Consider the following 13,770-nt stretch of genomic DNA (forward strand, 5'->3'; position numbering starts at 1 on the left):
TTGTTGATTCTTGTTTGTCTTGTATAGTGTATGCACCTTCCGCCTAGAAACATTTCTCGTTTGTGTAAACATTCCTGGCAAATAAACGGTTTCTGATTCTGAGAAAAAACGGTTTCTGATTCTGAACAGAAACAGATATTACAGGCTTAAACTAAAAATAGTCCATAATAAGAGTTAAAGATAGGGATGGTAGTCTTGAGAAAGAAGCTAGACTTGCCCAGTCTTGCCAACTCTTTTCCAATGAAAGTAGCTAGCAGCACTAGCTCCAAAGCTTGCTAAATCTAGCAAGAAAGTGACAAATGGTCCTTTCAGGCTTCCCTCCAAAGCCACTCCCCCAAAAATGTAATTATGCAACTTAAACAACAACATGTTCTATTGTTAGCACTTACAGCTGTCAAGCTAGCAGCTAGCATACTGAGTGCACAGGCAGAGTGCGATGAGTTAAGTAGACAAACATTGCTTGGACGTTTTTTTTTTTTTACAGTCTTGCGATACCCAAGGACACCAGATCTTATTTCCTATAAAATGTCAGAGCATTTGATTTATTGGTTCGTGTTGGAATTCAATGAGAATTTCAACTTTAACTTTGATTCCCAACTTAAGAAGTCTTTATAAAGCTCTAATTTACAATTACAATTAAGTGGCATGGAGAGATCTCAGACTCCACTTCAAAACCTTTCCCTTCTTTGGTACTTATTTTTAATTTTTTTGTATAATTGACAATGACAAAACACTCTTTGTAACAATACTGTTGGGGATTACTTTCAGGTTAACGCTACAAAGCTCATTTATGGTCTGTGATTTTGCATGTATTGAACAGTTGTCTCTACTTTGATAAAAAGCTGAATTTCCTGGGCGTCAAATGTGTGTATTCTGTGAAACAGAAAGGGCAAAACGGGTCAGGGTTAGAACGCCGGGTCGTTGACGTACTGCACCTACGCTGCTGGATCTCTGCCTGGCTGAGCGTCCCACTTCCTGCTGTCCTCTCCTCACCCTCCGACAGGCAGCTACTGTATCATGCCCTATCCAACCATAGATATCACTGCCAACAGCAGCACAACTGGAGAGCCTGGTGAGCCAATGGTAGAAGAGCTGGCCATCTGGTAAACCCAGTTGACCCAGTCAGCTGCCAGCATCAGTTCTCAGCAATTTCTCTGGTTGGATTTTCCCAATTAAAAATAGAATAATTGTCTGTCTGAATGTCACATATTTGCCACGACTTTTTGCTTGGAAATGTCAATGCAAACCGGAACTTAGACGATGTCCCAGGAGAAACGGGAAATTAATCAGCAATTGCCTCACTTTTTAAAGAAATCGGTCTACATGTTGGGACTTCACTTCATTCCCGTAAATTAGATGAGATGAGTACCACTAAAGCTCATTTATTAACATGTTTTATCTTGTTTGTGCACAGACAGAAATACATAATAAGAATCAGTGGTTTTACAGGGAGCAACATCAGTTTCTCTATTTGCCCATCACTTCTGTGTTACGTCTCCAGCATTAGAAGTGATTAGCGCCTGTTCTTTGCAAAAACTTAAAGCACAAAAACATCCCATAAAAACCCCAAGTTGTCGTTGTTATTTTTCTCTTTGTGTACAGATTAAACAAGTGAGACTAAACATGTTAATTACTAAGCTTTGGAGAAGTTTGTCGAGGATTTTTGGACTTTTTGGTCAGGCTAGCTGTTGGCCCTTTTGTTTATGCTAAGCTAAGCTAATCGTATTGCAGCTCCAGCCTAATGTTCAGACATATTATTGATGCAGATTTTCTCAACGAACTGTCAGAGAGAACGAGGATATGTTTATTTCCAAAAAACGTTGAACTATGTCTTTAAGTCGTTTCATCTAACTGTCACTGCCGGACTTCCTCACAGGGGCAAAGATCAAACACAAGCAGGTGTAGTAGACTTCCTTCTCCAATTCAGGTTACTCAGTTCCGCATGGTTTCAAATAGAGTCATAACAAGCCCAACCCCAGATAAAAAGACAAATATGCCGGATGAAGCCACTGATTCCGCAACACAGAGTTCCCGGTTTGCCTGTTTTACATTGCTCACAAATCGTAGATGCATACATCCCCCCTTGTTTTTGCGTTTGCATGAAGTATTTTTTACGACGGCCATTTAGTGTCTCGACGGGGTCACTCTGCTGAGTGCACCTTTTCTAGTTCTTCAGACAACTACTTCTGTTACTACCAAGTGCAAAACCAAGAGTAGCTTTTAGGACTGTGTGAAAGTTTGCGCCGTTATCCCCAATTTATCATTCCTCACATTGAGACTAAAAAGACCCACAAAAGGCACAGAGCTCTCAGATACAGATCAATAAGCAGTGTTGCGGTAGTAAAAAGTAACTAGTTACACGTTACTAGTTACTTCTGAAAATTGTAACTAGATTACTTTACTAGTTACTGCATTTGAAAAGTAACTTCACTACTAGTTATTTTACTTTAATTTTTTTTAAGCAAATGTCCAAATTAACTGCAAAGATACATGGACAAACATCATGGCCCTTTCATCACTTTATTTTCAATTTTCAATAATAATTTATTATTTTTAATTAATATAATTTCCAATAATAATAATCGCGCGAGTCACACGACACTTCCTGCATGAACAATCTACCGTAAACGTCGGGTTGCGAGCCGCTACTACCTTCGGTCAGAGTCCCCGTTAGCTCCCCGCTGTAGCCGGCTGGGGCTCCTGCTAGCGCTCCGTCACTTCCCTGCTAACTTCCGCTAGCTCTCCGTTAACTTCCGCAAGCTCCCCGAAAACCACCGCAGGTAGCGGGACCAGGCTCAGCAGCGCTAGCTAGCAGCTTGTTGCTATTGTTCATGCAGGAAGTGTCGTGTGACTCGCGCGCCACTAAAAGAGAACTTTTCGGACTGGTAAAAATGTCTTGGGTAACGCAGGAACGCGCGTTACTGAGGTCTAGTAAAGTAGTGTAGTTACCAATATTTTGAGTGTAATGCGTTACTTTACTTCGTTACCTATAATAGTAATATCGTTACTGTAATCCGTTACTTTGTAACTCGTTACCCCCAACACTGTCAATAAGGTAGCGTGATGTAGCCAAGAGGAGGCTATAAATGCTTGAGAAGTAACCCAAAACTAAAAATGGACCTAAAAACCAAGCCGCAGCCCTCAAACGACCCCGCTAAAATGTTCTCACGTTCCAAAAAGAAAGCACAGACGCACACAAGCACTGTCATGGTTCCGGCTAAATCTTGATCAGCGTTACACTTCCCGTAGCGCTCCCACAGTATCACAGAGGACATCACTGTATTTATAACACAGTCACATTCACAGAGACACATTCACTCTTTTCCAATACACACACACAGAGACTCTGATGCTGGTCAGAGTCGTTCTTCTGTGGCGGTTTTATGGTGTCGGAAGCATAGGCTGAGACTTTCTCATGGGAACGAGCCGGACGACAAGTGAGGAATGCATCGAAATGTCCGTCTGGCTGAAAGGAAGGGAGAGAGAAAAAGAAAAAACTATAATCTGCTGTGAATAGGATTTATGTAATTCTCACATGTTACAGAAGGATACGTTTGAGTCTGCGTCCAGGGTCAATTTTTGGAGCAGGCATGTTGATTTGGCTTAATTTCACTACTGATTGAAACCAGCTTTACCGTCACAAACACAGTGTGGGCACGAGAAAGCACGTCACCGAATAGTTGGGATGCTGTTGCGCTCGTGGCAAAATTACAGAGCACTTACTTCATTTTTATAGTTTTTTTTGGGGGGGGGGGGGGGGATTTTCAATGTTTTCCACTATAGATATCCAGATTTAAAGAAGAATTTCCCTTCAGATGTGTCAGTGAGTGTGTAGAGCAGACATGGCTTTAACCTGACTTACTCATGTGGGTGTGGATGCATATATCAGCACTATCAGCCTGCTGTTGGTTTTTCACATTCAAAACTACTGATACTGGGAGTTCTCTGCACACAAGCTGTGGTTACGGCACCTTATTTAGCCTGCATAATGCAATAAGCAGCTTTGTGATGAAAGCAGGAAACACTTACTATTGTTTGGGCTCGATGCTAATCTGCATGTGGGTCTCGGCAGGTTTTGTAAACATGAACACGTTGTCGTTTGAGTAAAGATCTGCAAAGGTACATTGGTCTTTGACGGGATCCAGGTCGCTGTGCTGCTGCCGAGCCAAATCCATGCGGCGCATACGAAAAGGTATTTGGCTTTGAAGTCACATGGTTTGATTCAAGAAGATTGTAAATCACTTGCACAGTAGATCAAACGCAGCAGCAGACAGATTCCACCTCAAAGGGAACTTCACTTTCCATCAAGGATACATGGATGTGAAATGAGGATTTACTGTTAATCTTTTAATACCAACACCATGTTCCACAAAGACACATGCTTTGTTCTTGGGGAAGCGGCAATTGTGAGTGCAGAGAGGGCATCCGCTCATCACGGGCATAAATCCTTAAATAATCGTTTGGCTGCCCCTGGCGAAGTTTACTGGAAAGAACCTGAATTCATGCTACCGTAAAAGTCGGGTTACAAGCCGCTGCAACCTTCGGTCAGTGTCCCCGTTAGCTCCCCGCTGTAGACAGCTAGCGCTCCTGCTAGCTCCCAGACAACCACCAAAGGTAGCAGGACGCGGGCAGTAGCAGCAGCAGGAGCGCTACTGCTAGCTTGCGCTGCTACTAGCTTGCTACAGCGGGGACACCCACCGGACGTAAGAGCGGCGTGTAACCCGACTTTTACGGTAATTATGGAATAGGTAAAATAATGCAACAAAGGTACTTGGTTATGTTAAGTGCTTGGTTCACATGGGACACTTCCACGGACTCATTTGAAACTTGTTTGTGATCCGACCAAAGCAAACGTTACATACGACAAAAATGTTAAGCCCTCGAAACTTAACTTGCAACCTAACGTTGTTGTATTTTAGGAGACGGGGCAAAAATAATTAAACGTAACTCAAGCTTCTACTGCAGTGTCCAAAAGTTGATCAGATTTAAAAAGAAAGCATGAAACAAAGAGAAGACAATGAAGAGAGAAGCAGATGTGTCTCTGTATATGTTGGAGTCTTTTCCTGCCGTCTTAATTAGAAACAGGAGAATTTGAGTTTAAACGCTATTGTTGAGTTGGGCTCGTGCAGCAGACAGTCATTGTAGGTTAGGGCAGGGCAACATGATGATAAATATTAATACATTAAAACGTCTATCTTTAATATTTACCTATGTCGTCTATATCGCAATGTCTAAAAACCGGCGTCAATATTTACATCATTTGGACGACACTTTTCGTTTCCACGTGGGCACGAACCTTAAGGCGCTGTTTTGCTAACGAGGCCGACCAAAACAAAAAATGCTCGTACATGAAAAGGGTCGCTTGGAGTCAGAAAACCATCTTATAGACTCCAAAATTGCATCAACACAGTGCTTTGTTTGTGGCCGCCGACGTAGGACCTGTAGAACGGTTAACAAATGGATAAAATAACCCATGGACAAGCGGTGCACACTCAGATTACACAGGTAATAATGACATGTTTAGTGCCATATTTTTCGAACCGGTATGAGGGTTTGAACAAACTGTCCATTATTTGTATTTTCGCAATGACGTCAAATGTAAACAAGGCAGGTCTAAAACTAGATTAAAAAAAAACAACTCTCCGTAGAAAACCTACGTCATTACAAGCAACCACAGCGACGCTGGTATTGTTTTCACCCGTGTGTGACTCATCATGGCAAAATGGGGAGGCACCTACAGGAGCAGGAGCTTCCACAGAGCTGCTTCTGTTTACATTCCTGTCAGTTATTCTCACGCCGATAGCGTCACAGCCGAGTAAAAGGGAGTCGCTCAAAGCTACAGGTGTGCAGTTGAAACCAAAAGGAAGGCCGAGGGAGCCCGAAACCGCATTATCGGGATGGAAGATTTTGGCCGTGAGGATAATAATAACTAAGACAAATATATTAATTGCATCATTTAATAAAACATTGAAATATTTCCATAAGCCTGATCTGATTTCCAAACTAACCGTAGAGGATAAAACATATTTCCCCTTTTCAATTAATCTTTGTGCATTCTTGCAAAACGTCATAATGTCTACCTGAAAAGTCAATGAACCACAGACGAATGTTTATTTTGGGTTTCGATAGAGCTGCTCTTTCGAGGATGTAAGTGGTCTCATCGTTAGAAATTGCAGACGCATAAAAGTAAAACCAAGTAATACCTAATGAAATTAAAACATCTGTGACTGACTGACTTCTCACGCAGGAAGACTACATTACCGGTTGTCTGTTTTAGCTTCAAAAGCAATTTTGCTAATAAAATAATCAATGCCAGATAAGGCAGAACAGCCAAAGAAAAGAACACCGTTTCCTGACACTCACATTTAATTGAGTCGCTTTTTATTATTTTTCACAGGAAATCAAACCAAGAGGGAAAGATCATCTCGAGGACATCTGAAAGGATCACGACTGTTTTTTTTTTGTTTTTTTTATCCAAATGGACATCTGCATTAAATTTCCAGGATAAGAATAAAATAATGAAATAAATAAACAAAGAGGAGACAACGAGCAGAGAAGCAGATGTGACTCTGTAGCATTCAAAGTATTTCCGTTTGTCTTAATTAGAAACAGCAGAACATGGAGGAACTTTAACGTTTGATTTGGCTTTGCGTTGTCGATATCCTGCATGTTACAGTCCTGTAGGTTATGCAGCGATATTGTTCTGCATCATTTCATGAAACATAGTAATACACAGTAATTTAGTTACGGTACTCCAAGTCTACTCCGGATCAAAAGATTTTAACGCTTTGTTCTACGATACGTAAAATACGCCAGTAAATATTACTCTTATAACTTTGTTTCTAGCGTTAAACGTTAGCTTTGTAATTCCTTTTACTTTCTTTCTAGCGTTAAATGTTAGCTTTTTACTTTCTTTCTAGCGTTAAACGTTAGCTTTGTACTTCTTTTTACTTTTTTTCTAGCGTTAAACGTTAGCTTTGTAATTTCTTTCTAGCGTTAAATGTTAGCTTTGTACTTTTTACTTTCTTTCTAGCGTTAAACATTAGCTTTTTACTTTCTTTCTAGCGTTGAACGTTAGCTTTGTACTTTTTACTTTCTTTCTAGCGTTGAACGTTAGCTTTGTACTTTTTACTTTCTTTCTAGCGTTGAACTTTATCTTTGTACTTCTTTTTACTTTCTTTCTAGCGTTAAACATTAGCTTTTTACTTCTTTTTACTTTTTTTTCTAGCGTTAAAGGTTAGCTTTTTACTTTTTCCGATTGCACTCACGCTTCAAAAACCATAAAAGCGCTGGTCATTTGTGAAGATTATCTTGCTGAACAAAAACACGTAAGTATCACAAACTTGTGTACACCACAGAGCTTATTTTCTGCAAAAATCTAACTAAAGTAAAAATCCCATTCTTTTTTTTCTCCGATGCGCCCAGTGCAACGCTAACTTTCGGGGATTCCCCTGCAAAAATAGCACCGGAAACCGACTCACAGAATTGATTGAATTGATTGGTCGACGCTTCACCGCCTCATTGGAGACCAGCTGACCTTTGATTTGCAGCAGCGGCGACATGCGTAAGCCGTCAGTTTGTAGCTACATGTACCGACTTCCTCATTCGAAGGGTGGAGGACGATATTGTGTGTTGTGCTGATTGTTAAGCGCTTCGGGGCAATAGCTGTGTGAACTTGACTTGACTTGTATCGTCATCTTCTTCCATCACGTTTCTTTCATTGTTTTGCCCCGTCGTCTCAGATTGAAACAAATCCTCCAAAGGGGAGCGTGTGTTACTTTCCTCTCCTGATAAAACAATGACTTGTTATCAAGAAGAGCTCAGCCTCCCCGTCCCCCCGACGTATGGGAACGCGCCCCCCGAGTGATTTGAACTGTATGTTATGGTATTCCGTGGGAATCCGTGTCGAGTCAGACACAGAAAACCGCCGTGTCTTTGCTTGACATATATTACGCAAACCCCCCCGCCCTGAAGGCAGATGACAGTGTTCCCACCTCGAATTACGCTCTCAGCAGGACTTCTGCACACATACCTACATACACTCCGGCTCACACATGCTTAACTCCTCCAAAGAGGGAATCATCAAAGGTGACCGTGAACGTGAAACACGCTCCGTCCAGACGCAGACATAGAACATGCATGGAATCAGCCTCGGAGCTCGGGGGGGTGGGGATTTCCTCCTGGGTGTTGTGTATTTTGTGAATGAATGAATGGCAAACAATGGCATGGCAGACAAGCTCAAGAGATACAGGGGAACAAGAGCTTTGCGAGAGAGAGAGAGAGAGAGAGAGAGAGAGAGAGAAAACGAACTGACTAACCACTTCCGCCTCCGGGGGCTGGTGTGTTACTCATGAAATAGTATTTCTGAAAGGATGAAAAGGAGCTGGGAAACTGAGAGAGAGAGAGAGAGAGAGAGAGAGAGAGAGAGAGAGAGAGAGAGAGAGAGAGAGAGACGGGGGAGAAAAAAGCACAAGCGTGTTGATTGGCTCAGGGAAGGGTGCCTGATTCTAGGCCAATTGTGATTGGCCGAGAGGTATGGCCTCACCTTAAAAGGGGGTTACTCCAGTTCAGTGACATTGAGATTTGTGTGTTGCGTGTGTTGGCGTGGCTGAAAAAAAAAAAAGAAAAGAGAAAACGGCATTCACCACAAGGGCTCGCCTTGCAAAAGCGGCGGCAGCAGCAGCAGACGGTGCGGCGTGGCGCGGGCATCGATCTCTGCATTCCTGATCGCTGCAGCTGCAACACTTTCTCACTATAGCTCCAACAAGAACAATCAGACATTAGTTCCATTATTTGTCAGGAAAAAAATCTGTGATAGGTTTGGATCGAACCGACAAAAACCATATAAATCAACATATATTTGACATTTAAGCCGATTAAAGAAATGTTAAGCAGTTTGATGCATCACATTAGCAAAGTAAAACAAATTAAATAAAGCTCCTTATTCAGGCATTCAAATGTGGCAGATAGTGTGTCGGCGTAATCGGCAATTGCAAGGGAAGTAAACTCTTGGAAAACACACCGCCAGGCACCGTGGAATCAGCATTCAGCCTAAATTCATTTGTAGTCATGTACACATCACTCCTCTGTGTGTAGTCGAGCCAATTCTAACCTTCACCCTGACCCCTTCCTCACTTTCCTCCATCAAACCTCTAAACTGACCCTAATCCCCGGACCGTGACCCCGCGCTCGCTTTGAATGTTAGCCATTGAATGTGTGGCACTCGGCCAAACAAAGGGACTTTGTGTCGAATCCAAGTCGAGCGCTCGGTGGGAAAGTGGCTGTGACGAGTTGGATCCCCGCCCCGACCCACGTCCAAAATTCACGGGCGTGCTTGGGATTTTATCTTCCGGGAAAAACTCACAACTCGGGGCGGATCGCGTGAGAAAGGACTTCGAGTCTTGTTGGTTCTAGACTATATTTTTATGTTTTAATCCCTTGATTGAACCTTTTAACTTTCTGTATACGCGAACGTGTCGGTTGGAACAATTACCCGTTTTATTCATGTGGTATTTAGGAGCAGCATTAGCATTCATAGGAGCCCTCAAATCGGATTGTACTGATCTATTGTTGACATAAAAAAAGCTTTAGATCGTTATATATGCAGCTTTAGATCGTTATATACTGGATATAGATTTTTTTTAAACTGGCTTTTTATGCCTTTATTAAATAGTAGAGAGAGACATGGACATAACGTTTGAAAAAGGCAATACAACAATGTATTTTCTTTTCCAGAAATAAGATAAAAGTATTAATAATGACATAATTAATACTATTAAAATGTCAACAATGTTCAGTGGTGGACTTTACAATAGGTAAATAAAACCAAGACCATCTGCATGGCTAGATATCACTAGTAATAAGTGAAATGTATGCTTTAAAAAAATGAAATTTGGATAAAACAACCATTAACATCGTAGTAAAACACCTTTTGAGATGATATATTATGAAAACCGAAGCCTTGTTATTAATTGACATATAAGATAGGAAGCCTTGAAACCCCAAAAAGAATATTTCCTCTGCAAAATATTTTCCCATCAAAGTTATACAGTACATGCAAACACCTTTAAAACACGCCTCCAAAATCCCCCTGTGACTTCACTGCAGGAAGGCAGGATTCTCATAAACTGGATCTGAAAAGAGACCTCGGTGCACTTTGGATGTTGCCAACGCTCACAGAGTAAAAGATTGGTTTACTTGCCTGCAGCCATGATCTCATACATCGCTGGTTCATGTCAGAACGGAGCGGCTGGATCTGAGAGGAGTGTTTATTCTGTTGCCTCATAACTTCAAAGATCATCCGTGATTTTGTTTATTCAAGTCAAACCTGGCTGAAGTGGCCTTTTTTGGGGTGCGGCGCAAGTGGGTGCCATTTTTATTTCACCTGTACGTTAATTAAGAAATATGTGTCAGTTATTTAATTTGTTTATACGTTTGGAAATGTTGCCTTATTTGGTCCAAAATGACTCTGGGCTACTTCGAGGGGTCCAGTCGAGACTTGGTCCAAATTAAGGGGAGGAAAAAAAAACTCTAATTATTGTTTGATGCTTCCATTTGTTATATAAATGGTACTTTTAGGATAATTGATGTTAAACAAACAAAGCGTTTCTTGGTAACCTTAAGGTTGATGCCTTTTGATTGTTACTTCTCAGTTAACGTAACAACGTTTTACACTATCAAAGGTTTATTCAGCCAAAGGAACAAGCGCACTTTAATTTAATGCTCCGCTTGGACCCCAGTATACCTGGTCGCAAGTCTACGTTTCTTTTAGGCATTCATTGCTTGTGTTTTGCTTTGTACCTAACACTTTCTGTTTAAACATTAAACATATTGAATCCACTGTGAACTTATTAGGAAGTCAAAATATTCTGTTTTGGTTGAAATGAAAGGATGCCATCAAGTTAAAGTAAAGTTACCGACAGAAAGACATAAAGATGATGGACGTTGCAGAGGGAGCAGCGCTGGATTTGCACATCTGCCAATTTTCTGGAGTGTGGGTACTGAATTTGCATGTATAAATATATATTAATATATACTATATATAAACTTATGGTAGTATATTGTCTACTTGTTAGACAAACAACAAGTAAACCGTTCAAACCATTCCGACCTGCTATCACCAAGACACAAAAAGTCACATAGAAATTTGAGTGCAACTTTCATATCGGCCCACTTCAACGTAATTAGAGGCTCAGAGAAGCTATAAGAGATGTGGAAATCCTGCCTGTTGCTTCAAGCAGACATGTGCAACCAGGTCCACATGAGAACAAGCTAATTCAGACTAATACTTGCACTTTGAGCGACTGGGGGTTCGCCTCAACACTATAATGAGCAAGAGGGTCATTTCACAATAATCCCACGGTAAACACAACCTGTCTGCGTCTGTCTGAGGGAATGACTCGACTCCCTGGATGCTGTTGGATTGGACCAATAATGCGCTATTGACAAAGCATTTACACGCGGTTCAAATGATGTGTCGGCACCATGGAAACATGGCCGATGGAAAGTACGTTTCTAGTGGTGCACACCTTAATTAAACGCATGCAAGTGGCGGTGAAGAAGACGACTAACGGCGGCCGGTGGGGAGTTGGATGATGGTCAAACAAACGCACAACTTTCGGCAACAAGTCTGCCGTTTGCTCCTGTGGTTTAAGTCCATCCATCCATCCGGATCAGGGTTGCAGAAGCACTGCGGCGTTCTCGTTTCCGGTTGCACTTTTTAACACGTGGCTTTTCAGTAGTAGCAAAACTACTTTGTTATGTTTAGGCCTCAAAAGTACTATCAAAAAATAGACATATATATATATAGACGCATATTTGCATGAAATCATGAATTGCAGTATTTAGACAGGTTTATAAAGCTGTGTTAACCATTAGTGCGTCATCTATAAGTCCTTAATAATTGGTTTGAAATGTATATTACTTCAATGGGGAATTCATCATTTATAAACAGGGTTCTTACGGTCATTGAAAACCTGAAAAAGTCATGGAATTTTAAAATGGTTATTTCCAGGCCTGGAAAAGTCCTTGAAAAAAAATAGTTTTGTAAAAGTCATGTAAATGTGTTATATTCATGTGTTCATGTCGTTCATTTATGCCGAGTTTGAAATAATGAATATGCTTTTAAAAGAAAGACTCAAAATATAAGCAGGCATACATACAGGCATCTATATAAATGTTTATTCTTTTAATCAAACTATTGTCTCATTCATTTGTGTCATTTAAGGTTTACTGTATGCTTTGTATTCTCATTATTAGTTTAAATACTACATTTACTCACTTTTTACTGTTTACACCCAGACTTCACTAAAGTTTGCTCATGGAAATTGGTTTAAAATCATGGAAAAGTCTTGGAAATTCAATCATGAAACGCATAATAGTCGAGCTTATTAATCAAGAATAAAACATTTATAACTGTGTTTATGAATTGCATACTAATGAGTGTTCATGTTGGAATAATGCTTTATAAATGATGAATTAAGTGTTTACTCATCTTTACTAATGCTAAATAGCGTGTAGTTATTATAAAGTGTCACCAAAAAAAAACATTACAAATGTAATTGATAGACCTCAATCTCCTCCGGTAGATGCAGAATACTGATTTCTGATTGGCCGCCCAGTTTGACGACGCCTTCAACAGTTTTCCTTTTTAACCATATTTGTAAATCTGTGATGTAATCCTAACCCATACTTAAACTGTAGGTAACTATGGGAAACTAACCATGAGCAGGAGCAAGGTTTAAAGCTGCACCCTGGACCGTGAATTAAAAATTGCGACAAGAAATGCATTAAATGGACATTTAAAAAACAATGACGCAACGCTTTTTCAATTTGGTTTGCGACTGCAACTGCGATTATACACCTAGTCTTTTTTTGTGTGCATATCAGGACACCTCTTTGTGTATTTTCGCGAGTTGTTGCCCACCTCTTCATCCCGAATCATCTCTCCGCTGTGAAGAAAGACACGGCCTTTTATCCTCCATTACATAATGACGGCAATAAGAGCAGCGGAAAGGAATGTGCTCATCAGGTCAGATTGTTCCGGAAAAAGTTTGGCGTGCTTAACATCTTTGTCTGTGTGACAAAATGTTTGGCCAGGGACGAGAGTTCCCAGCAGACCGGGCTTATCACAGAGAGAGAGAGAGAGTGTGTGTGTGTGTGTGTGTGTGTGTGTGTGTGTGTGTGTGTGTGTGTGTGTGTGTGTGTGTGTGTGTGTGTGTGCATGAGTGTGTTGATCAATCTGAAAGAAAGACTTTATATCACACCACTCTGTCTGTCTGACACGTCATTTGCCATAGCCCACACACACACACACACACACACACACTTACTTGATCTTCTCTCCGTTTTTATTCGGAAACACACGCACACACACATTTAAATTCCAGTCACCCCACACACATCACGCCACTCTCAGCCATTGGGTGTCAGGGCGTCTCCGGTGACAGGTGTTCTGTGTTTGTCCATCTGAGAACGCAGCAACACATGTCCCTCTTACAGTGAGAGTATTATTACGTACCTGATCCTAAAAGTGATCTTTTATATCAAATATAACGCAAGCCAACATGTTTTTTGAAACAAAGTAACATATTTGACGTTGTGACATTGTTGTGGAATTTCCCTGTGCGTTTTTTGTATTTATTTATTTATCTTTGAGCACCTTCTTGGCGTGTACTCCTGCCTTCAGTTGTTGCATTGTTCATCCTTCCCTTTGTAGTTGCCCAGTGCCAAATAACATCTCTTTGTGTCGTGGGTATACTATGTGTGTGT

The sequence above is a fragment of the Taurulus bubalis genome (assembly GCF_910589615.1).
Source record: "Taurulus bubalis genome assembly, chromosome: 8".
NCBI lineage: Eukaryota > Metazoa > Chordata > Actinopteri > Perciformes > Cottidae > Taurulus > Taurulus bubalis.